The 22,318-nt window shown below is 55.0% G+C and overlaps 1 protein-coding gene and 1 long non-coding RNA gene across 2 annotated transcripts in view; both read right to left on the minus strand.

Annotated features, from left to right (window-relative positions):
* The window catches only part of ITPKB (inositol-trisphosphate 3-kinase B), an 88,300-nt gene that overhangs the window by 38,970 nt on the left and 27,012 nt on the right, over nucleotides 1–22,318 (minus strand). The window lies entirely within an intron of this gene.
* Nucleotides 14,459–17,280, minus strand: LOC148110696 (uncharacterized). The gene is made up of 2 exons (XR_015723224.1): nucleotides 17,172–17,280; nucleotides 14,459–16,570 (listed from the first exon to the last, which is right to left on the minus strand). It is a non-coding gene; the product is annotated as an uncharacterized LOC148110696 (long non-coding RNA).

The raw sequence follows: 22,318 nt of genomic DNA on the forward strand, positions 1-22,318 counted from the left end.
CCGCCCAAGACAGGTCTGTCCACCCGGTACCGACACCCACTCTCTCCCTCCCGCTTGGCCCTGAGATGCTCTGTGGGCAGCCAGGCCCCCGAGGGGCAGCCCCCGCACGGCAGCGTGTCGCCTGTTCCCTACGAACACGGACAAACCTGGTGGCAGAGCTAGAGCTCGGGAATCTGTGACAGGTGTCCCAAGGCAGAGAGGTTGGGAGAATCCCAACTCTGGAACAACAGCTCCCCGTTCGCGCTCCGAGCAGCCCAGCACTAAAGACCCTGCTGCCAATGTGACTATTTCTCCTTTTCCTTGCTCTCTGTCCTCCTTTCACAGCTGCATGCTTGGTGCAGCTCTTTTACACACATTGTTCTCATGATGCTCAGAACAGCCCAGGGAGGCCGGTAACGGCAGGCGCTGAGATGCCCCAACTCACCAGTGAGAACACAAAGGCTAAGCAGATCTCCTGACTTGCTCGGCATCACAGAAATCCTCAGAAGCAAAACCGGGACTTGAATCTGTGTCTGCATGCCAAGAACCTGTTGCTCTCCACCATGCTATGGCCCCTTGCCTTCTGTCCATGTCCCCCCTGCTCGCTGTGGGGTCTCCATACTGGGAAATGGGGGGATGGAAGGAGAGGTGGCTGACTGGATTCGCAGTTCTTTTTTTTTTTTTTTTTTTTAAAGATTTTTTATTTATTTGACAGAGATAGAGGCAGCCAGTGAGAGAGGGAACACAAGCAGGGGGAGTGGGAGAGGAAAAAGCAGGCTCATAGCGGAGGAGCCTGATATGGGGCTCGATCCCATAACGCCGGGATCACGCCCTGAGCCGAAGGCAGACGCTTAACTGCTGTGCCACCCAGGCGCCCCTGGATTCGCAGTTCTAAGACTGTCCACTCAGGTCACACATCATTCCCTCTTTTCCATGCCTCTCGCTTATCCTCATCGGAGAAATGGCAGAGCCGCCCGCCCAAGGCCAGCGTGAAGGAGGACTAAAACCCAACCGCCAAGCACCTTACAGAGTCTATGCCCCAGACGGCAGCTTTCATCCTAGCAAAGTTCACGCTGGAGGGTTCCTATGTCGCTGGTCCAAAGTGGAAAATGTTCAATTCCAGCCAAAGAAGGCGCGGGTATCCTGCGAATACCCTGGGGCATGCCCCATACCAACAAACCATCTGGCTTTCTGGGTCTCCGGGAAACTTCCAACACAAAGAAGAAATGAACCAGGAGAAAGGTAGCCAGCCAGCCCTCACCCTTAGCACAAAGTACTGACGTCGGGGCTCTTAGGAACAGAACCAAGGAGAATGAAGTAGAACCAGCATTCGGTGTTTCCCAGGAAGGGAACGTGGAAGAAGGACAACATCCCCTCCCCCCAAAAAAGAATTCATGGCGAGAGAAAGTCCTGCTCGTCTGCTGCTAGGCGCTCTGCAGCTGGCCTGCCTGGCACGGGGCTCCCGGGAGGGGGTGAGCCCCAGCCAGGGGGAAGAGCAGCCTGGCGATCCTCTGTCCTCTCTCCAAAGTCTGCATGCACTGCCTGCCTTTGGAGTCACGAAGCAGCCCACCAGCTGGCGAGCAGGGAGGGGATGACAAAAGGGAGCTGGTTTGGTGTTTTGGGGTTTTTTTTGGTTTTGTTTTGTCTTGTTTTCTTTTCACCTGAGAGGAGTGCCCACTGATTCAATCCATACAAACCCGAAATCATTCCTGTCCCAGAACGGGGATCTCTACGAGCCACTTTGGACAGAAAGTCCTTTCCACCACAGAGGAAGCTGGAAGCTCTCCTCCCCAGGGAGACAAGTGAATGCGTGAGGGTGTTTTAAGAGCCTCATGCTCTTAAAAGGACATCGTCAGAGGGCATTTCTTATGCTCTTCGTGGAGCACAGACCCAGAGATAAGAAGACCCAGGCAGAGAGGGTCTAAAGGCTTGCGTGGAGGCACAGCTGTGGGATCAGAGTCCAGAGGCATCGGGGCCACTGTGCTGCCCGTCAGGGGACCCCGCCTCTGGCCCTCCACCCCCCACATGCAGAGGTGGGTGCTGATTTGTGCTGAAAGACGGGACTCAGCCTCAGTCCTTCAACGGGAACAGCGTCGTGAGAGAGGCACCCCCAAGTCCCCATCCTCAGGGATTACCTCTCCATGCCTAGATTTGTTGATGCCACTTTCAAAACTTGACGTGTCCCCTTGTCGCCCACAGGGTGTTTTTGTTTCCCAAGAGTTCAGCCTTCCAAAATCCAGCTCATGCTGTGCTCCACATTCAGGATGCTCGATGGGTCCACAGGCCCCAGCTCCTCACCCCCTCCCCGCCACTCCCCTACGTCCCACTCACCATTTCCCGGTCCCACCACATCGTCTTGGCTTTGGGCTGTGGGGTCTTTCCAATTGGAACCTTGTTTCCCTCCCTGTCCAGCCACAGGAGTCCAATGCGACACCGAACACCTGGCTGGACTGTCCCAGCTCCTGGGACACGTTCTGGGATAGCTGCTGGGGAGAATCCCAGCTCGCCTGGGGCTGAAGTCACCCCTCCCTGGCTGAGCCACACCGCCCTGCCCCTGCCCCTCCCGGGCCTCACAATCTGATTGCACAGCTCCCTGACCAGCGACACCTTCAGCTCCGCCACACACGGCAGGTCCTGGGGCTCGCCCGGCTGGAATGTTTAGCATGTACGAAGTATTCAGCTCAGTGTCTGTACAATGAACCAATGAGAAGTCCAAACACACTGTAGAAGCAAACAAACAAAAAATCCCCTTCTGGTTCTGAGGCTCTAGATCTGGGGGAGTGAGGGGCTGGCTTCGGAGCGCGAGGAGCATGGGGGGCAGCACGGGGGACGAGGTTCTCCCCGGGGGCAGAGGCACATGGGGTGATGGGGGGGCTGAGGACGGCGTGGGCAGCCGGTGAAGAGTGGAAAGCATGAGGACGCCAGCCCCAGAGGAGCAAGCTGCTGCTATGGAGTGAGGAACAGCCCGGCTGGCGAGCTCCGGGAGGCCCACGCGCACCATACGGCAGAGAACTTCCAGAGAACCCGAGGGAAAGCCAGCCCAGCAGGCGTCCCGACCAGTTTGTCTGCTGGGTCAGGGAGGCAGCGGAGGTGGGCGGCCAGGGGCCAGCTCTCAGAAGCATCTGCCCTGGGAGCAACAGCAGGGCTCTGCCGGCTGAAGGAGGTCTCCAAGTCTCCAGCCGCCTACTGGGCCTAATCTCATCTCTGGGCACCTCTGGTATTGACTGGAAAGGGGGTCACGGTTAGTTATCAACAGAAGGGGAAAATCCCTTCAGGTTCACAGAGATACAGTTACTGGACTCGGACCCCCTTAGAGCATCTCCTAGGCCAGAGCTGGGGAGCCACTCTGGATTCCGGGTGGAACTGGGGACAGATGCTAAAGGCTCAGCCCATCCAAGCTTCCTTCAGCTTGATGGGGAAACACAAAGCTCCCGCACTGCCCCTCCTTGCCCTCTGAGGGGCCAGACCTCCTCCAGCCTGCAGTGTGACGTGCCCTCTGCCCCAGCACAGACCTATACCAACATTAAAGCTCATTAAACCTATGGGCCGGGGAACTCTCCAAACCTCCCCAGCACTAAAAGGCTATCTCCAGGGCGTGCACCTCCTCTCTAACTAGCATTCCTTTTTGAAACGTAATAGGTAGCTATGCACAGTGTTGGAGGAGGCCATCCCAAAGGGCCTGGGTGTGTGTCCAGCCCTCCCGAGGCTTGTCCTGGGGTGCATGGTGACACCTGTCTGCTGTGACTCGATGAAGGCCCCCTGGAGCAGCCAGCCTCGGGCTGGGGTGCTGGAGTCCGAACCCGCGGGGAGCAGGAGGGTTTGGATGCAAAAAGGAATGACCTAAAAAAGGACTCTCTCCATAGCGTCATTTACACTTGGCCTGAAGCAAGCTCAGCGCGGAGCAAGGGGACCACCCTGGTCAAGAAGAGAAGGCAGAAACGAGGGCAGAATGCTGCCACATATTTCGGCCACGGGCCACAGAACCATGAGCTATCTGCAAAGAGAGCTCGTTCGGAGCCACAAGCGTACGGCTCCGTCCTTGGATGAAAACAGACATCTCACTCCCTGCCCAAAGTGGGCTGAAAAGAGGGGCCAGGAGGGCCTGGGTCTCCTCCACCGCCAGCCCGTCACTCCCAGCTGCCCGGTTTCTGTTCTCCAGCTCGGGCACCAGCCTGGGGAGCAGACTGCCTGGTGTGCCCGGAACAGCTTTGTGCATGGAACCCACTGGCACACGAGCGAGCTCAGCGTTCCCTGAAGCTGCGGCCCCAGCAGATCCACGCACCCAGGGGCCTGGCCTGGTGCAGAGACGCTGGTGGGGCCTGGATGGCACGACAATCGCTCCTCAGCTTCAAGGCCCCTCGTGTGTGGCCCTCTGCTAAAGGCAATGCAGACTAAGGTCAAAAGACACGGTCCTGGCACTAACTTGGGGCACTCACCAACTCCCACAGGCATCTGGGGAGAGGGGAGAGCTGGTCCCACGAACCAGGCAACTGCCAGGACCAGCAGGTGAGTTTCTGCAACAACCTTTACCCCCTCGTAGCAAGAAACAGCAGAAAGCCTGCAACAAGCTTTCCTTAGGATAAACAGACCTAAAGTGGAAACCAAGTCTGGCCCAAGTCCAAGGCCAGGAAGGAAAAACATGGGCTCAGTGCTTCTGAGAGTTTTAACCCTTCTGACAGTGCTAAGCAGTGAACTAGAGTCCCTCTGCAATGGCAGGCCGGGCCAGTGACGTCACTATAACAGATCCCTGCAGCCCTTGGCGGGGGGGGGGGGGGCAGGCAAGAACAGCCCCCTATCTGTGAGAGATGCAGTGCTGTACAGAGCTACTCCCGGAGACCCCAGCATCCGCCAGCCCAGTCCCATCTGTTCAGGGTCCCCTGTGAGACAAAGAGAAGTGTCCCCCCCTCATTTTGCTATATTTGACATTAGATGGTAATAAGCCACGAGGGGAAGAGAGGAAAGGGACTCCACCCTGAGCTTTTATGCCAGAACGTCTCCTGTGCCTTTCCACCTGACATTCAGAAACCCAACCCACCCACAAGCCTCATCCCTGTCCTCCTCTCTGCCTGAGCCACAGACCACCCATGGAGTAGGTCCAACCACAGACACATGCTCTTGGGTGGGCTGGGGGATGGGGTCCAGAGGGAATGGTTTGAATGCGCTTTGCTCCCGCATGCCATCATCCAATCCCCCCCACACCCAAGTCCCCCCGACTTCACGGACATGCTCTCGACCCCCCGAGTTTGCGATCCGACCTCCTCAGGAAATGGTTCTGCGACTTGGTCAAAAACAGCCCTCTCCGAGCAGAGAGGTTTAGCTCTATGAAGATTCCTAAAGCCATCGGGATAGGTTTTCTTGCCAAGACATCTGACAACTGGCCTATTTTTAAAGTTCCAACCAATAATCTTTTAAAAGACACAGCCAAAGAGACAATGACCAAAAAAGTAATGGGGCCAATATGAGGTTTCTGTTTTCCAAACAAGCCAGAGTCTACCCATCCGGATAAATAATTTCCTCAGAGTGGTCCCCTTCGGAGGTCCCAGTCCACGGAGCTGTGCTTACTCAAAACAGTTTAGCAAAGTCCTGTAGAAATAGCCTTTGGTTGACACAGAGTGTTGAGCATAATGTTTCTAAGCGTTTAACTGGCAGCCCTACTGTGTGCCTGGTTCCATTTAGGCCCCGCGGGGCATGGAGGTCAACCAAACACGGTCTTTCCCGGCAACATGCTCGGGGTAAAGAAGGGAGGAGGAAGGAAACACCAGATTTTTTGAACACGTACCAACCGGGCCGACAGCTTTCGATGTGTTGCCTTTAACTTGCACGCACGAAACTCCTCTTCAACGCAAAGGCTGAGATGGAGAGGGGCTAAGTACTTAGCCAGAGTCGCCCAACCTGGAAATGCCAGAGGAGGAGCTGGCCCGGGCTGCCACCCCTGGGGCTGCCCTCCCGCCACCGATGCCCTGCAGTGAGCAGGTCCCCTCCTGGGTGTGGGAAGGGCTGTCCGTTGGCTCAGGGCCACCCGTTGGCTCAGGGAAGCTCCATCCGCGTTGGGACCCAGGGCAGGGGATCGCCACGTGTCTGTCCGGCTCGGGGTCTGGCCTCCAAGCGCCTCCTGTTTATCCTTTCGTCAAGAGCATTTCGCAAGCCAGGTGGCAGGGAGAGCTTCTCCAGATAGGAAATAGGCCTCTTCTGCCCTATTTACGTAAACTTTGACCGATAGGCACTCCAACATATCCGCACATCCCTCACTTAGTCACACAGGGGACCAGCCGCCAAGACTGGCTTCTTACAGGTGCTGAAAGGCAGGAACAGCCCGAGTGTCTGTGGAGGGAGGGATGGGTGAACCACCCCACGGAATATTACTCAGCCTTGCAGAGGAAGGAGGCGCGACACCTGCTGTAACACGGAGGAACCTTGAGGACTTTGCGCTCAAAGGAGTATAACCCATCGTAAAAATAGATACCGTACGATCCCCCCCGTAGGAGGCATGTCAAGTCAGTCACAGAGACAGGAAGGAATGGTGGTTCTCGGCGGGGGAGGGGCAGGGGAGCAGCTTCACGGGGACAGGGTTTCGGGGGGAAGACGACCAAGTCCTAGAGGTGGATGGTGGCCAGGGTTACACAACGATGTGAACGTACTCAGCACCACGGAAATGAGGTTTAAAATAGTAAATTTTAGCTTACGCATATTTTACAATTTTTAAAAAACTAGCATTCTCTTTGGGGTTAAGGATGCACTTTTTTCCCCCAAAGTAACCGTAGACACTTTTGTAAGGTCGATTTCTTCTACTCTCTTCCCAGCCTCAGGCCATAAGGCCTCTGATGACAGTGGCCAGGCCGGGCTGTGGCTGAGCAGGTCCGGGGAGGGCTCAGCGTGTGTGGCATTCTAAAAGCAGCCCCAGGAAACCCCCCGAATGTTCACGAACACCTCAGCCTGGGCCTTGAAACGAAGGCAGGAAGGGGAGGACTTAGAATAGCAGACCCCCCTCCACCACCTGCAAAGCAGCTTCTTGCCTAGTGCCTTTGGCCCGATTCAGAGCAGAGCCAATAATTTTAATGGAGGAACATGAGCAGACACCTGCTTGGCCGAAGACCAGTGTCTTCCAGAAAACTCTGTTCTCGAGAATGACCCAACACATCATAACGCCGTCATGCCAAGCGCCCGGTATACGCTGCCGCCCTCTCTCCCCATTGTACTGGATGAGTTCAAGTTTCAAGAACCCCAAAAACCAAGCATGGAAGAGCAGGGGAAGCTGCACTAGCTTTCCGGGGCCCTCACCCTGAAGGCCGGAGTCGGCGGAAGCACTCCCAGGGCCCACCCGGCATCCCGTGCCCTGTGTTCTGGGCTCCAGGTACCTGTCGAAGCCCAAACGGGTGACTAACCGAGGGCCAGTGATGAACAGTACCAGTCCTGGGGACACAGGGATAAAAGGCCTGCGAGGGGATTAGCATTTATCCAGGGCCTACTGTGTGCAAGGTGCTCTATCTTTATTTCTCACTGAGCCTTCACAACCCTGTGATCATCAGGTTTTTAAGAAGAAATCCAGGGGCGCCTGGGTGGCTCAGTGGTTAAGCATCTGCCTTCAGCTCAGGGCGTGATCCCAAGTGCTGGGATCGAGCCCCACATCAGGCTCCCCCGCTATGAGCCTGCTTCTTCCTCTCCCACTCCCCCTGCCTGTGTTCCCTCTCTCGCTGGCTGTCTCTCTCTCTCTGTCAAATAAATAAATGAAATCTTAAAAAAAAAAGAAAAGAAATTCAGCAACACGTCGCCGAGCAGTGGAGCTAGAATCTCCCCATGAATCACCTGACCCCAAAGTTTACACACTTTCTATGACACTGGGCTGCCCCTCAGAATGAGCTCTTTTGGGGTTTTTCTGTTTGCTTTGTTGTTTTATTTTGTTGGTTTTGGGTTTTTTTTTTTGGGGGGGGGTGGAATCCTGCTTGCCAGGCTTCCAAAGTTCTCCAAGTTTTCCGTAGGCCCTGGCCCAGACCAATTTTCCATCTGGGTAAAAAGAACATCATCCCAGGGCTATGTCCCAAGTCACATGAAATGGCGGGAAGAGATCTCATAAACACAAGTCCCAAAACCTCTTTAAATAAATAAGAAAGTGGAAATCACTTTTAAAGGGGTAAGCCTCGACAGAAAGCATTCCGGCTCCCCAGCCTGGAATCCTTAACATAAACCAGTGCCGAGCCTCCCCAACCCTGAGCCTCCCCAACCCTGTGCGGAGCAGCTGAGGCTGAGCTTGGCCTCCAAAGCCTACGTCCTCGTCCAGAGAGCCCGGCGCTCCGGGCAAAGCCTCATCGGACTGCCACCTGGCTTACTGTCAGGAGAGGGAGCCGGAGACGCCTGTCCTTCCAGAGACTTATCCTTGGGAGTAGAGTTATCAATGCCCAGAGTATACACGTAAATCTTCAGGTCTGTGGAATATGCTAACTTCTTTAACAGGAAGGAGGGAGGAGGGAGGGAGGGAGGGAGGGAGGGAGGAAGGAAGGAAGGAAGGAAGGAAGGAAGGAAGGAAGGAAGGAAGGAAGGAAGGAGAGAGAAAGGAAGGACCGAGGGGGGGATGGAGGGAGGGAGAGAGGGGAGGAAGGAAGGAGAGGGGGAGGAAGAGAGGAAGGAAGGAAGGAGGGAAGGAAGGAAGGAGGGAGGGAGGGAGGGAAGGAAGGAAGGAGGGAAGGAAGGAGGGAGGGAGGAGGGAGGGAAGGAAGGAGGGAAGGAAGGAGGGAGGGAGGAAGGAGGGAGGGAGGAAGGAGGGAGGGAGGAAGGAGGGAAGGAAGGAGGGAGGGAGGAGGGAAGGGAGGAGGGAGGGAGGGAGGAGGGAAGGAAGGAGGGAGGGAAACAGTCTCCACGAACCAACCCTGCTTTGTGTATTCTTACCAACATGAACACTGTCTTTCATTTCTCCTTTTCCTGTTTTCCCAACGAGCACCAACAACCAGCAGACAAAATCCCAAAAGCTGACTCTTGAGTCCGCGGCTATGGCCTTGTCCTCGGCTGGGGGAGGGGAGGGTCGGGGTGGGGGCGTGGGGGGGGGGCGAGATCCCAGGCGAGCTGCTCGGGGGCCCAACTGTCACAGCGCCTGGCTGCTGAGGGAGCAAAGCAGCGTGCACCATCTGGTCCTGGCTTGGGTGCTGCTTCTGTGTGGGGACCTTGGAGCCTGTCACAGCAGCACCCCATATCAGACGCTTCTGGGGACCTCCTGAGGGCAGACAGCAGGGAGCCCTGCTTGCTCAGAAGGGGACTGATGGGTGCTGGGCGGTGGTGGGACCCACTGAGCTAGCGCTCGGGCCCTGGGGCCCGTCCACCAAACTTCCCCCTGCCCCACCCCTCCCTGGCTGGCCTCACCTGAGCAGCCGCCCAGCGATGCTGAGCACAGCAGGGGCGCAGAGATGACACACGCCGAGAGGCACGGGGCAGAATTCAATTTCTAGACTTGAGCACCACTTCCTATGTGGGTCTAGAGACCACTGCCTGCTCTCACCCAGCCTTTAACCGGGAGCCACTGTAAGCAATCATACTGACAACATGCCCGTTACGCACCCCCCAACACACATGGGCACACGCGGGCACACACGCACACACACAACTGGTAACGGAAGTCTCAAAAACCAGGACTTAGCCCCGTTTTGTGCTATTTTGTGCTAGAGGTCTAGTCTACTCACGGCATTAAAACTCACTGGCTGTGACCACGAATCCCGACCCCCTTTGGGGGTCACGATCTATGGTTTTAACACTGCTGTGAAGGTTCCTGCAGCCGGTCCTACCTTTCTGAGCTAACCTCGTGGGCCGACATCACAGGTCAGACCAAACTTACACATCAGGGCGTTGGTTCCTAGCTCATTCCCCTGTTCTGGATAACACATTTCCCCGGGGAGCCCCACACTGGTGCTTCGAAGAGAATTCACAGGATCCAGTGGGCCTTGCCCCAGCGGGTTCCCACGGCACACATGGCTTGCTTTGTCTTCGAGGGCGGCCCTGGAAGACCACAACCGTGTGCTCACAGCACCACTGCTAGCAGCCTTTAAGAGCACGGAGGACGGGAGAAGAAGGGTCAGAAGACTAAAGACGAGTAAATACTTGTCTCCCGTTTTTGCCAAATTGGACTCTGGAAGCTTCTGCCTGGCTGAATTACAGAACAAGTGATTTGTGAACATTTACAGGCAGAGCAGAAATCACTAACAGTCTAAATGGGTTCAGTAAGGAAAAGTCTCAACAAACCAACCTCATTTCTTCTCCTGGGGCAAGCTATAAAACCAGAAAGAATGCCACAGAGAATGTGTTTAAATCTCCTCGAGTTGCATGAAAAAACAGACATAAATCTGCATCAGAGTGGGGCTGAACAACTTCTAAGGCATCTGAGCTATACTCTGGAGGCTGCTGATCATGGACCTTTCGTTAGGAACCTTGTGGAATGCTTCTCTGAAGACCCTAGAAGGTTTCTTCCTGAGTCTAATCCTGGTCAACCTCTCTATCGATGACTTCTCTGATGTATGAATGAACAGCCACAGTCCTGCTTGGGGCCGAGTGCCTTTGCTCATAACTGATAAGGGCACGAGCTGGACACACACACAGCCCTTCACAGTGCTACCAAGGATGTGCACACACCTCACCTCGTTCAAGCCTCCCAAGGCACGTCTCATTACGTCTCATTATGTTCACTTGGCAGTCGAAGAAACTCAGGATTTCTCGGCCTCTGCCAGGCTGACATTTTGCGACGGAGGAATTCTTTGCTCCTCTGCACACTGGAAAAGGTTAGCATAGCCGCATCCCTCACCTCGCCCGACAAAATGCCAGCAGCACTCCCCTTACAGCTGTGATGGAAAAAAAGGTCTCCAGATATGGTCGAATATCCTGGGGGAGGGGAGCAAAATCGCCCCAGCTGAAACCCACTGGCTTGGTCAAGGTCCAGAGTTAAAAAGGTGCTGGACCAGTTTCTGAATTCAAGTCTCAATTCTTCCTATGCTCTCAAAAAAGCCGGGAGGGATAGTGAATGTTATGAATAGTAGGAACCAAGAATCAAAACTATCTTGATTGAAGTGCTAGGCCAACATCAATAACAAAAGAGGCCAGAGGTCCATAATTTGATTTTAAAAATCTCCTATCAGGCAAAGTCAGGCTGATGCCGGTGTGGCAGTATTTAGGGACGACAGACTGCAGGGGAAGGGAGGGTCAGCCTCGAGCTCATGGGCAGCAGTCCTGGCATCTCCCTCCCTCCCCCCAGCCCCTCCTCACCTGCAGCAGTCGACCCCCAGACAGCTGCAGACCCCTCACTTCCCTTGGAGAACCTGCCTCTGCCCCAGCCTCGCCCTGCCCTTCCGAGGAGCCCGCTGTGCAGTAAACTGGCAGACAGATGGCAGGAAGGAAGACAGGGGACAGGGAGGGAGGGGCCTGGGGAGAAGCATGGGAGGGGAGTGGAGAAGCCTGGGCAGGGCCCACAACACGGGGTGAGACCCACAGGCACCTCGGGGAGGGTAAGGACAAAGCAAGGAAGAGGGGAGGGTGGAGGAAATGCAAGGGGGCCCAGACCAGGAAGAGGAGGACAGAAGGAGGCAGACCAGGGGGAAGGCTGGCCTCTCCCTGGCCTCCTTCCCAGCCCCTGATACTCATTCCCACCCGTACTGTTGCCCCTCCCCCACTCGTTCCGCTCCTCACCCAGAGCATGTGCTGAGCCCAATACCCGCCCACGAACGTCCCCATCTGGGAGTCTCTGGAATCCAATACACTTGGTTAAAATCCTGGCTCGACCCGTTAGTGTGATTTGGGGCCAATTATTTAATCTCTCAGAGCCCCAGTTTCCGTATCTAGGAAAGGAGTATAATAATATCACCCTCCTAGTTCTGCTCAGGGGATTAAACGCGAACTAGACCTGCTCGGGGCAAGTGCGCGCTGGTAGCTAGAATCAGTTATGACGGGAGACCCTGGGCCACCCGGGACCGTGTGTCACTACCCCAAACGCCAGCCCCCACCTGGGACAAGGTGAAGGCTCAGAGAAGGCAGGCCTGGGCCCAGACTGTCTCTTCTCTTGCCTGAGCACACCATTTTCTCGTTGGGAGCGTGTGCTGCTACCGTTTCTCAGAGTCTCTTCGGTGACAAAGTGACCATTAAAGATGATGGACTCCCTCCAGAGAATTCAGTGCCGGCAACAGCAATGAGAAAAATCAACAACACGAAAGGTTAACATCCGGTGAGGGCTCTGAGGAGTTTCTAAGTATTTGTTAACTGACTAAGGTCACAGAATCTCAGAGCTGAGACACCGCGGAGGCAATGTGGTCTGGGCCTCCCGGGGAGGCCTGAGTACTGCAGGCAGCCCCCCACCGGCTTTAGGGGGGCTGGACGCCACCTGTGCCCACTCCCAGGAAAATATCCCAGCCATGGGTCACACTCGGTGGTGCCAGTGTCCTACAGGAAGGACGGGGACAATGTCCCTAATTAAAGAGAGGACATATCCCGATGTTCATTCACCCAGGCCTTCTGGGGAAAAAACCATACACTAAACAAAGTGGCTCGCTCGCATTCAGAGGTGTTATTGTCGGAGAGCAACAAAATATGGCTCATCGAACCAGAAAACACGGGCAAACGCAACTGAAAGCTGGTAGGCCCAGGAACAAATCCACTGAATTCAGGCTGTGTGTCTGTCACAACTTGCTTAACCTTTTGGGATCTGTTTCCTGGTCTGACAGATGACGGAGATCGACGCAAGGCGTGATGCATTTAGTCTTTGGCGAACAGTCAACAAATGTGAAGTGTCTTCCCCCCTCTCCCCCCCCCCCCCCCGCCCCAAGCAAGCAAATCTGAAACTATCCCAAGTACACAGTGCAGAAAACGTGAGAAAGAGAATGTCCCCCTTTCGGGCAAGCGAGCGCTGCAAAGGAGAGCTGGTCAGTGAGGGGAACGGTTTCCTCCTCTTGCCACCCCCCTGCCTAAAGTCAGGCAGGGGGGTCCCTCTGCACCTGAGTCCCCAACTCAGCAAACCAAGGCTGCCATGAACATGCCCAGGACCAGCCATGCCCCATGCCAGGGCACTGGTGACCTCACACAGCTCTGAGGGGCTAGGACAGAGGGGTGACGGGCTCTCCAGCCTTCCCTCCCCACACTGAGTGATCAAGGGGGACAGTAACCACCAAAACCAAGTTCCAAAGGAAAGGTAGAATTTGCTGATGTGGCCAGCCCCTGCTATGCATTACCCCCCAAAAGTGCCTTCCCCGCGCCCACGAAAGCTGAGCATCTCTCCAGAGATCACACCAGGGGAGGGTTCTCGGACTCTCTGTCAGAGCGAGCAAGAACCACCAGCAGAACAGATATGCCTCCACCCCTGGCTGGTAAGGGGTCTCAGAGAGGCACGAACACCCCCTCGGGACAGCTGGGGCACAGCCAGCAGACCCGGAGGCAGGGGCTTCATATACGACGCTCTCTAGACAGCATGTGTGTGTGTGACGCTCCCCAGGGCAGGCCAGCTCTGTGGGCTAAAAGCGACTTCAGGTTTGTCTGCCTGACCGGTTGAAATCATGTTTTCTGTCCCCTAAATGTCACGGGTGTCACTGTCAAGGAGCCAGAGGGATCACCTTGGTGGAAGCTCTTTTTGCACAGCACCCAGCACGGTGCCTGGCATGCGGCAGATGTCTGGGAAATCTCTGTTGGTGCAAAAGCCGAGAAAGGTCACGGGCTCCTTAAGGCCCCTAAAGCAGTTCCAGCTCCTTTCTGGAGTGAACACAGCTGACCTGAGGGCACAGGGCACAGGGGATGAAAGCCTCTCCTAAATGCACTTGGATGCCCCTGAGAGGAGGCTCGCCCTGGCAGGACCACCGGCCGGGAAGGTGCGGACCTTTTCATTTCCTTCCGTCTCTCCTAGACTCAGAGTAGGGCCCAGCTAAACCTCACCTGGAAAAGACAGAGGCCCAGGGGACAGGCATTGCTCACTCATGGGTGAATGGGTCATTACCAGTTCATCAGCAGCTGGAGAACGGAAAAGCAGGACTCTTCCTCTGGGAGGCCCAGCCCCACGCGAAGGAGCTGCTGACTGAGGTCAGAGCAGGAAGAGGAAAAGCAGTTTGTAGGAGGTTCTGGAAAGCAGCATCCCCGATGAGGCAAGCTCCCACCGCTCGGCTCTGGACCTGGCTTCTGCTCCATCCTGCTGACTCAGTTCTCACTCATCTGCTGATGGCCTGCGGCAGGAGCCCTGGGCGGTGCCAGCTCTGCTCCCCGGCTCTAGGCTCAGGCCGCTGCCCTGTCCAACTTGTGGCCCTCACTTGCTTCAAATGAAGAAGTCTGCGTTTGGCAGCTCAGGGAAGACCTGGGAAGCCAGCATCAATCTGGAGTCATCTGGAAGCTGCAGCAGCTGCTGGGGAGGGCCCAGGGAAGAGCGGAAGGGCAAGGAGCACTGCCTCACTGTCTCCTCGGGCTCTGGGACCCCTGCACAGCCCTCCGGCCTCCTCTGCCTCCCACCATCTCCCATAAGGAACAGCCTTGGCTTTCTTAAAAAAAAAAAAAAAAAGATTTTATTTGAGATTGAGATTGAGAGCGAGAGCAAGCGAGAGAGAGAGAATGAGCAGGGGGGAGGAGCAGAGGGAGAAGCAGACTCTCCGCTGAGCAGGGAGCCCAATGCGGGACTCAGTCCCAGGACCCCGGGATCATGACCTGAGCCGAAGACAGATGCATCACCGACTGAGCCACCCAGGCGCCCCCAGCCCTGGCTTTCTAACATGTTAATAGTAAAGACCCATCAGACCAGGAGGGCGGGAAGGTGTCGGCCAAAAGGCAGGTCCTCAGGCAGTGGGCCACTGTCGGGCAGCGTCCTGGTCAGAGCTGCACTGTGACAGAGTGAGGAGGAGGCCGAGGCAGGACCTGAGGGTCTCGGCACTGCCAGGCCCCCCGCAGGCTGCAGACGACGCCCATTCCCGAATCTAACAGCCTGCCCTGGGAGGCAGGGTAGGGCACAGCACTTCAGGGCCCAGACTCTGGCACCAGCTGGCCTGTGTTCACATTCTAGAATTTTCTCTCACACTTGAGAAGCTACTCAACTGCTATGTATGTGCCTCTGTCTCCTCACCGGCAGAAGAGCTACATGAACAAGGCTTCCCTCACTGGGACATTGTGAGACTGAAGAAGCCAGAATGTTGAAAGCACTTAACATGATGCCTGGCATGTATCGAACAGTCGACAGCCTTTCCTTTTTTTTTTTTTAAGATTTTATTTATTTATTTGACAGAGATAGAGACAGCCAGCGAGAGAGGGAACGCAAGCAGGGGGAGTGGGAGAGGAAGAAGCAGGCTCATAGCAGAGGAGCCTGATGTGGGGCTCGATTCCAGAACGCCGGGATCACGCCCTGAGCTGAAGGCAGATGCTTAACTGCTGTGCCACCCAGGCGCCCCTACCGTTAGCCTTTCTTATCTGTCGGCTCTCTGAGAGAAGCCCTCACCGGGAAACTCCCCACAGCACCCAGGACAGCACAGCCTCGTTAATTTAAAAACAAAACAATCAGTACCACTCACCACTCACTGTCCACATAAACCCACGGCAGGAAGGATTTTCACAGAAGATGAGTATCCTGCCCAAAACAGTATTAGTAATTGTCCAGGCCAAGACTGAAACAGCCTCAGACTACAGAGCCTGCCTCTCCTTCCATAGGCTACCCTGCCTGACTCTGAACACGACCTCCTCCGCACAGAGCGAGAGGGAGCCCAGAAAGAAGTCAAGCTAGACAGGAACAGAATACAAAAGGAGAAGCTGAGGGGCGTCCAAAGAAATTCACTATCTCGTACAGGCCTGTGTCTTTCTCTGGATCCAGATGTACCCACACTTGCAACTTTCCCATTGGCTCTGGGTTTTTCAGATTACACAGGGCATGACACGGTTGCACACAGCCCCTTCGAGAACACACAGCGACAGGCAGTCGGAAAGCAGGTCTGTGGACGTAGATGGGGACAAGACTTCTCGAGAACCCCTAGCGGATTCTTCACGTGAACACACCTCCCAGAACCTCACATGCTCTTGGCACTCGGAGCCGAAGCCAGCCACGCAGGGTCTGTGAGCCGCAGGTGAGGCTCCCTGCGAGATCAGCCCCAACTCCTGCTTCTGGAAGAAGTACCACTTCTGTAGAACAGAAAGGACCAACCCAACAGGAGGATTCCTACAACGCTCTACAGGCTCTTCCACCTTGCTAACAGCTCTGCTTCAAAAAGTTGACGTTCCCCATTTTCTCCAAGGACCTCAGGTCTTAAGCTCCAAAGATGTGGGGAGACTTGTTCAGTATACTGTCCACGTGGCAAGGATTAGGAGGGATAGGGAGCCTTGCCAAAGCCCACTGCTGGCTTGGCCGGAAATGAGCACCCCATAGGGGCCCTCACTCACTCACCTGGTTGGGATGACAAGTTCAATGTCACGACCCACTCAACCCTGCTACCTGACCTCACAGCACCAGCACCGAAACACTCCCTAATTCTGCTCAACAGTCAGTGCCCAATAGCCATTTCCGCTCACCAGCTGCTCCTTCATCAGAGATCTTCCTGCCCACTTCTCCTCTAACACTCCCCGCACACACAGCGAGGATCAGAAAAGGCTGGAAATGCTTCCCTAAGACCAGAGAAAATACCTGGGAGCAGAAAGAGACAAGAACAGGGCATCAGGTATTTGTTAAGCCCGGAAACTACTTCTGGACAGAAAGTTCCAGGTGATGGCCCCCCAACTTCACCATAGTGAGGCACCCCCAGGACCACCTTCTGCTGGCTGCCCTTGCTCTTCTCAGGGCCTCACTGGATCCGTCTGTCAAACAGGCGGGAGAGCTGGCGCAGTGCCTACAGGTGAGCGGTGTGGGCTACACTCACTTTGAGGACACACTGAGGTCCATCGGCTGGCTCCGAGAAACCCAGGCGCGGCACTGGGCACTGGACAGGCGGCGAAGACCCCTGAGTCGGACCCTGCCCCCGGAGAGACTGGACGAGGGGGTCTCAGGGAGGCTGGGTCACAGCAGCCAACCGGGAGCGCATTTCAGGGGGCGGCATTTTTCTGTGACTGTCCCTTACCCCCCCCCCCCTGCGTCTCAAGGAGTGGAATGAACTTCCTCCTTTCTAATCACACACTTTCCCCTCCGGTGGATCATGTCCGCGGACCCCGTGTAAGAAAAACCTGAGCTGATGTGTCCCTGCGGGAGGTGGTTTATTTCCACGACAGTAAAATATCACAGCCAAACATACCCTGTGTTTCAGCAGCTTCAACACTGAGGTGTGACAACGGGCCGAGGGCTGAGCGTGCACGTCTGAGCGACAGAGAGTGGCCACGGGGACGAGGGGGGGACGTTCTGGCAGGGCGGGGGGGGGGCAGATGCACGCAGCGCTCGAGGACAGGCTGCGAGCGCAGAGCTCCCGGCCCGGCCTGCGCCGCGCACCGGTGCCCCCGCCCCAGAGCGACAGACCTCCCGCCCTCCAAGGGGCCGTGGGTCAGGGGACCCGGAGTCGGGGGATCTGGGGCCAGCCAGCGCTCCCAAGGCCTTTCTCCCCGGCGCGGCCTCCGCCCCGCTCCCCGCCCCGCCGCCCACGCGCGGAAGCCCGGCCCGCGCGGCGCCACCTCCCGGCATGCTCGGCGGCGGGGGCGCGCGCCCGTGCGGTCACGTGACAGACTGTGGGGCGGGGCGCGCAGTCACGTGACGGGCCCGGCCACCGCCCCCTCCGGGGTCTGGGAGGCCGTGGCGCCGCCTTGGTTCGCGCGCTGGTGAGATGGGCCAAATAGCTTCGCGCTCGTTTGTGGAGGGCGCACGACATTTGTAGTTGCCGGCGGGTGGCCTGGCACACGGATTTCTGCCCGCGTTCCACCGCCCGGTGGTCTAGCAGCCCCCGTATTTCAAGCCACGTGGGCCGAGTTCAGCCCGAGGCCGAATTCCCGAACGGTCCCCTCCGTGCCTCTGAGCCCAGGAGCAACAAGTGCGGGTCCCCCTGCGAGCCCCTTGAGGCCCAAGACGCACACGCACAACCCCGATCCCTGTCTTTTGGGATCATGCCGCCCTGCAAAGGCGTCGGGCTGTAGACCTGGTGGGGGGGGGGGTCAGGCTCACTCACTGCCTGTCCTGAACCTCCCCCCACCCCCATCTTCGGAAAACCCAAGCTTACGCTGAAGTCAACATTCTTTCCCGAGTAAATAAAAGGAGCCGCGAAATGAATGAGTAGAATAAACATTAACAGCACAAGCACCTCAGAAAAATCTGCTCAGCGAGCCTGAAGATACGACAAATTATTAACTCCGCATACGTTAACTCTTTGAAAGATTATTGTATCATCTAGGGTAGCCACACCCCAACAGCCAGCAGAACTGGTCCAAGTGGTGCGCATTTCCTTAGATGTGTGAAGCTGGAAGAAAAAAAACCCAGCTAGTTTTTTTTCCCCTCGGTCGTTATGAAATTTGAATGAAATTAGTCTTCCTGGTTGGTTTTCTGGGGAATGCAACATTGTGTCACTCTGGAGAAACAAACAGAAAGACTGTGACAAATGTCCTGGAGTTGAACAGGACCCGGGAAGAGCTTACACTGGCTTGAAACAAAGCAGTGCAACCTTCTGGCAACATTACCGCCAGCCTTTTTTGTCAGCGACCGTGCGCTACTTAAACATTCGGGATGGACGGTCAGTAGCGCAGTGCCCAGGGCGTAGTGAGGGCCTTGGCCTCCGCAGGCCACAGGGGACAGACTGTGACTTCCATGCACAGTTTCAACTTCATTTGAAACCTGGAGCTGGAATACACTTTCTGAAAGTGGTAGGCTCCTTCTGCGCTGTGAAACAAAGGCCTCGTAAAACTTAGAATTGGAAAGGACAGCTACTAGCAAGATTGTTTGCAGTGCCTTTAAAAAGAATCACAGCATGGCTCCTGCTTGGTCCAAGGTGTTGCATGTTCAGAGAAACAGAACAGCACCAGTCACTACAGTAAAGGCAGATCATAGATTTCCTGCACGCAGGGTCACTCTCCACACAGCAGAACCATCCCAAAATGCCTTAGATTTAGGAGCTAATTCCTTGATCTCTCGCCTCACGTTTTACAAAAACATCCTGGCAGTGAGAGGGAGGGTAGAGATTTCAGAAAGGTAAAATTGGGGTTCACGACTCTGATTCTCTCCCTCCTGCCTCCCCTGTCCTCAACGTCCTGAGTGAAATCCAAATATCAGAAGTGCCTCCGCGCCTATGTGCACACTCCCTTCCAGCCTCCGACCAGACAGACCTGTCTCTGTGACTGCCTCCACCCCATTCCAGGAGGCTGCTGGCCTCAACGCTGGAGGCTGCGGGCATCTCCCCTCCAGCTACCGTGAAACTATGGTTTCTCTTGACCCTGAGAACAGATCTTGGAGCCGCTCCTTGCAGCTCCCTCTCAAACAGGTCATTTCAGGAATTTGAAAAGTCCCTGGAATTGAAGCAAAGCCTCTTAACCAAGCCCAGAGGTGCTGGGAAAGCACTCTGTTCAACCAGAAGAGATTTCCCGCCCTCTCTCCCAACTCCCAAGCACCCATTTACTCACAAAACGTCACCCTACCGGCCTGTTCTCTCTTGTTCCAAGCGGTTGAGGGCTAAGGCTGATAGTGGCTGGGAGTTGCTAGGGGCATTTGGGTAGATGTTCCCTTTCCCCGTTCCTGTGCTTTGAAGGTCAGAAAGCATTCACAAGCCACCCCCTGCCCCACAAACCTGAAAGATTTCAATAGTTTCAGTCAGAGGTAGTACAAAATTTTTGAAGAGTCAGTGAAGGGATAGAACGCGGCTATCACAAAGTTGAATTCAAACCCTGAAAAATAATAAAGAGCAAACAAGTAAGAAATACCTGATAGAGAAACCCTTTGAAGGCTGGACAGGTGTTTCCTCCAAGAAAATACCAGTAGCTCCCTTTCCCGGACTTCCGTCCCTAGGTTCCTTGCCTGGAAACTTTCTAGAACTTGCTGAAAGGGAGCTCAGAGATCAACAAGTCTTTGGGTTCTAAGCCTACAGACTGTAGCTGGAGTTGAGATGAGCTTTCAGCCACGGATGTCCTCCAGAAGCCCGCAGAATGGTTTGTGAAGTATGCATTTCTCTAGTGGGGAGGGTACACCACTCTCAACCACCTTCCAAAATGACACAAGACCCGAAGGGGGTTAAAAACCACTGATCTGGTCTAGCTCTTGGGTTTCACAGAGGAGACCCAGAAAGCTCAGATGAGGCTCCAGGTGACCCAGCAAATTATATGTCATCTTCTAAAGCTGGTTGGGGCCTGTGGGAGGAGGAGGACACCACATGAGCTAACAGGCCTTTTCCCTTACTAATTACAAGGATTCCAAGAAGTTTCCAGCCGCCACTCTGTCTGGCTTTCTGGGCCTGGGTGTGTCGCTCGCTACTCCGCTGCCAGGGTGTACAGATGGCCAGGAGACGGGGGTGGCGGGATATGGCCGGCAGCCAGCTAGTTAACAGCCAGGCACCTGCTCTGAGCCCAGTGCTTCCTGGGAATTCAAAAAGGGGTTTTTGAGAAAACCCCTTCTGAGGGCGAGGCCCAGTCCAGTCCTCTAAGAACCCATCCCAAAGGGTGGCTGCCTAAGAACCATTAGTCAAAACCATCTCCCTCAAACACCAGCTTGTCCCTACTTTCAGGCCAGCGTCGTTAAGACCCAATTTCACAAGGGGCAACAAAAATCTATTATACTAAGTCAGAATGAAACACTGCCACCAATCAAGTAGGATTTTAAGAGCAAACCACAGAACAGAAAAATATTTGTAAACAGCAACTGAGAGCTCGCTATATAAAAATGCAAGCAACTCACGCCATCACTACCGCGGGCAGACAGGCCCTTGATGGGGAGCGCAGGAGTTTACACAGGAGTAATCAGAGGCCATCCTCATAAGGAAGCATGGAGAGTCCCACTTGAAAACTGAAGAATTACACATTCAAACTGGAAGGGACAATCAGACAGCAGCGGATACAAAGAAAAGCCAGTGGTGACAGAGGAAACGGAGACTTTGCGGACGGCCCCGTCATTGGTCCAGTCTTTCCAGAGAGGACGGGGACATGATGAGGCGGCTGCTCCTTCTTCCTGGGCGCTGAGGACAATATCACCGAGGGGAACACTTCCCAAGGAAGTAACCACAAGGAGAAGAGAAAGGTAGCCTTTGCGGCAATGCTCACGGCTGCAGACGGCAACAGCTAGGCCTGAGCAGGAGGCCGAGGGCGTGACTACTGCAGAGGTTCAAACCCCGGCTCGGGAATCAGACGGCATCACGTTTCTGGATACTCGTTGGCCTCCTCTGAAAATGGGTGGCTATGAGATTTAGGAAAAGTAATCCGTATACAACACTCAGAACTGTGCCTGGCACATAAATACTTGGTAAAAGTTTGATGCTGGGGCGCCTGGGTGGCTCAGTCGGTTAAGCGTCTGACTCTTGACTTTGGCTCAGGTCATGATCTCAGGGTCATGGGATCGAGCCCTATGTTGGGCTCCGCGTTGAACGTGGAGCCTGCTTAAGATCCTCTCTGTCTCTCCCTGTCCCTCTGGCACCCCCCACACACTCTCTCTCTCTCTCAAAAAAATAAGTAAATAAAATATTCAAAAATAAATAAAAGTTCAGTGCTATTATTGCTATATAATATTATACTCAACCGAAAATCACAAGCAGATAACCTATGTCAACTCACGAAGAAGACAATGTGAGTGGGCATTAAAATGATAAAATCAAAAAGAAAGGGGCGCCTGGGTGGCATAGCGGTTAAGCGTCTGCCTTCGGCTCAGGGTGTGATCCCGGCGTTATGGGATCAAGCCCCACATCAGGCTCCTCTGCTGGGAGCCTGCTTCTTCCTCTCCCACTCCCCCTGCTTGTGTTCCCTCTCTCGCTGGCTGTCTCTATCTCTGTCAAATAAATAAATAAAATCTTTAAAAAAAAAATCAAAAAGAAAAAGCGAGTACAATCGGATTACAATCACGTACAACAAAGTCAGGCAGCTGATCAAAGACCCAAGTACACGTGGAAGGAGTTAAATCGTTCCCCTGGTCACGGTTATCATTAGCTTCTCTCTCAGTCACATCTGAATTTATGTTAAAAAATCAAAAAGAATGGAAGAAAAAAAGAATCAATGCGGCCTCAAACCCCTTCTAGGATGAGGAGGGGGACGGAGGGACGGATCTGATACTGTTTGCGCACCTCTATCTTCCCCGAGGGAACTCAGCAAAATGTGTGTGCCCAGCTACTGTTCAGGGCTAACGGTCTTGAGTCATTCTCCCGCCCGAGGCTGACTTGGGCACAAGCATGTGACACATTCTGGTTGGCGAGACACAGGGATGTCTGCTGGGGGGGGGGGGGCGGGGGGGGTCTTCGGAGAAAGACGGTGAGACACGAGGAAGGGCTGTCCCCTC

The sequence above is a fragment of the Ursus americanus genome, chromosome 2 (genome assembly GCF_024610735.1).
Source record: "Ursus americanus isolate L20-20 chromosome 2, mUrsAme1.1.p, whole genome shotgun sequence".
Lineage (NCBI taxonomy): Eukaryota > Metazoa > Chordata > Mammalia > Carnivora > Ursidae > Ursus > Ursus americanus.